Source organism: Marmota flaviventris, chromosome 16 (genome assembly GCF_047511675.1).
Source record: "Marmota flaviventris isolate mMarFla1 chromosome 16, mMarFla1.hap1, whole genome shotgun sequence".
Lineage (NCBI taxonomy): Eukaryota > Metazoa > Chordata > Mammalia > Rodentia > Sciuridae > Marmota > Marmota flaviventris.
In genome coordinates, this window is record NC_092513.1 from 78904197 (window position 1) to 78907927 (window position 3731).

Genomic DNA, 3731 nt, shown 5'->3' on the forward strand with positions numbered 1-3731 from the left:
ACTATGTTAGCCTAGGTGGATTTCCTCAATTTGGCATTGAGGTTGCTCCAGGTGGGTGACATGCAGATGCCACTCCACTGCTAGCAGAGTGCAGAAGGCCCTTACACCTGACTGAGCTGGCAGACAGCCCACCTCCTGGGGCAGGAAGGGATGGGCAGGGACCAGACTTCTGGCAGTAGCACCACACATGGTGTTGGCTGACCCCTCTTTGTGGAGCTGTCCTGGGCATTATCACCTCTTCCGCAGCAGCACTGGCCTCCACCAGCCAGCAGCACACCCTCTTTGACTATGGATGTGCCCCTGGGGGAACCCCTGGGGGCTATGCCCCCCTGTTAAGATGCAGCATGCCCGTGAAGTTTCCACCACTGCTGCACCTCACAGGGCCGCCTCCTGCTCAGACCTCCTGACCTGACACCCATCCTTCACCACAGGTAGTCCACTGAACTCTGCTGCCTAGTGGGCCCAACCCTTAGGCTGGTAATTCTGTTACCAGGGATCCTAAACACAATTTCTCTTTGTGTTTTGTTATCTGAAAAGTGAAAAGCATAGTGAATTGCCAACCTCCTTTCTTTCTGACCTATGTGTTTGGGATTTTGAAGTCTCCTACAAATTTCATTTTGGATACTAACAACCCAAAGCATGCATTCTGCAGGTCTGTGCTCAGTTGGCAGCACTTTTGTTTTGTTTTGTTTGGGTACCAGGGATTGAACCCAGGGGCACTCAACCACTGAGCTACATCCCCAGCCCTATTTTGTATTTTATTTAGAGACAGGGTCTCACTGAGTTGCTTAGTGCCTTGCTTTTGCTGAGGTTGGCTTTAAACTCACCATCCTCCTGCCTCAGCCTCCCTAGCCACTGGGATTATAGGCGTATGCCACTGCACCCGACTCAGCAGTTTGTTTTTGAGTTGGGGTCTCACTGTGTTGCCCAGGCTGGCCTCAAACTCCTGGGCTCAAGCCACCCTCCTGACTCAACCTCCCTGATGGCTGGGACTACAAGCATATACTGTTCCAAAGGCATGAGAAATATGTGTATTTAATGGCCTAACAATTCAACACACCTGGCTTTGGTCACTACCAAAGACTGATTCTTTGAAACAATGGCTTGAGGAAGAGTAAGCCTTACTTGTCCCTATTTTCTTCCCCACTTTCTGACTGAGACCAGCCCACCAACAATTCCTCCTGAGGCTTCCATGACCCCACAGCTGTGCAGAAGGACAGGCTCTCAGGCCAGGGCCCAAGGGACATTTGCCTTTATCTCTGAGGCCAGAATGTGAAAACGTTTCCTGCTGAAGGCTCTGAAAGTTGTGCCAGTCCACACCCAACCTGATGTCAGGCTTGAGGCCCAGAGAACCCTGCTTAGGCCCAGCTAGAAATCCAGTGGCTTCCTCGTCCTCTTGCTGTTTCTTATGCCAACCAAGTCCTGAGGGCAGCAGTGATTAAGAGCTGGGTACAGCCCCTCTAGAACGTCCTTGTGCTCATGAGGCCTAGGACCTCGTTCACAGAGCTCTGATTCAGCAGGTCTGGGTGGTGCGCTGCTGAGGAGCCCTATGAGAGTGTTAGCCTGGGACCACACTCTGAACCGTAGGGTTCCCACAGGATTCCAGAGAATGCTGCACCCCATCTGGTGGTCAAGGCCAGCCTGAGGCACTTACACCCCACCTTCCCATGGAAGGGCTGCTTGTTACCCAGAGCCCAAACCTGCAATTTCCCTCCTTCCCTCCCCACTCCCAGAATGCTGTCCATTGCTCCACTTCGGAAATGTCTGGGTTGGAGCTCCTCCTCTCACGATGCTCCTCCGCCTCTCCCACCCATAAACAAGGTTTCCCTGGATAGGGCAGCATGTGATCATGGAAGGTCTGACTCGCATTCAGTTTTCAGAAGTTCCCCAGGCTGCTGTGGAGTGTGGCTCCCTGGCACTGTTCTCAGCTTGCTCACCCATATGTGTCTGTTTGGGAGTCCATCTACAAATCTGACCCTCTGCCGAGCCTGGTGCCTCTCTCATGGGTAGGGATCGTGACTCTGAGCCTTTACGGCCTAGCATTAGTCCCCTGGCCTGTAACAAGACAAATATATAACAAAAGTAAATGAAAATTAAATTTGGGGGAATGAAGTGTGGCGATCTGTTCCAAAGGCATAGGGAATACGTGTATTTAATGGCCTAATAATTCAATTTTTAGGTGTTGATTTCCAATAAATGATACAAAACTAAGCAAATTTGGGAAACAGGGCATTATATAAAATCTAAGCATTGGAAACATCTTAAATATTCAGCAAAAATAGAATGATCATAAATCAAGCCTATGACATGAAGTTTTAAATTGTGTTTTTTGTTTGATTTGGTTTGGTTTGGTACCAGGGATTGAATTCAGGGGCACTCTACCACTTAGCCACATCCTCAGCCCTATTTTGTATTTTATTTAGAGACAGGGTCTCACTGAGTTGTTTAGCACCTCGATATTGCTGAGGGTGGCTTTGAACTCACAATCCTCCTGTCTCAGCTTCCGGACCGGCTGGGATTACAAGTTAAAATGTGTTTTCTAAAAACACAATGAAAACGTTAATCATGCAACAAGCAGTGACAAAAGCAGGTTGCAAAACTGGACAAACAGCATGGTCACATTTCACCACATATGAATACACATGCAGAGAGGTGGAGGGCACCTACAGCACCCAGGTTTCAGGTGAGTGGAGTCCCACCACGTCAGGGATCTCACTCTACTTTCGCCTCCTTGGATACACCATGTTTCTCGTGCCATGAGGTTATGGCAACATTATAATTATGTAACTTGCAAATTACAAAAACTGGGAGAACACAACAGTCTTTTTTTTATTGTTTGCTTGGCTTTACGGCTGAGCCACATCCCCAGCCCTTTTTCTTATTTTGACGTAGGGTCTGCTAAATTGTCCAGGCTGGCCTGGAACTTGCGGTCCCGCCTGAGGTCTCTGGGTAGCTGGGAGTACAGGCCTGCACCGTCGAGCCCGGTTTACAACAGTGTTTTTAAAACCCCGTTACTTATCTTTCCGACTTCCTCACGAATGGCTCAAGAGTCAGGCTATATCTTGGTTTCTTTCACCTCTTTCCGATGCTTATTAACAAGTCCTTAGGGACGTCGCTAATAATGGGTGCCACCTTTCTCCACACTTCTTCCTTTTTTTATATTAGCTGCCTTCAAGTCTCCCTCTCATCAGAGGGGCGTTCTTACCTGTTCCTGTCCCTTTTCATTTGGCCTGAGCTTGACTGCGCCTTTGGAGTTCGCCCCCTGAAGGACCTTCTCCCACCTGCAGCCTGGCAGTCAGTGCGGGCAGGTGATGCCCAGTGAGATCAGGTCTCCGCAGGTTCTCCCCAGCACCCTTATGAATAATTACCCAAGACGACGGCAAGTGAGCTCCTTTCCCAGGCCTCCTTTGGAGGCAAACAAAACGAGTTCCTCCACCCGCCTCCCGCGCCGCAGGTCGGTGGTGCTTCTATTCCCAGGCTCCGGGAACGCAGAGAAAGAAACTTGACGTTGCTGTGAACAGCAGTCGGGTGGGGGCGTAGCCGGGTCCTCCCGGGCTAGGGAAGGCGGGGAGGTAAGGAGGTAGGGTGCAAACAGGGCTTGGGGAGACGGGGAGGTAGAGAGGTGGGGCGTGGGAAGACGAAGAGGCGGGGCGTGAGGAGGCGGGGCGTGGGGAGGCGGAGCGGCGCGCACCAGCGTCCCCGCGCTCCTCCCGCGCGCGGCCCCTGGAGTC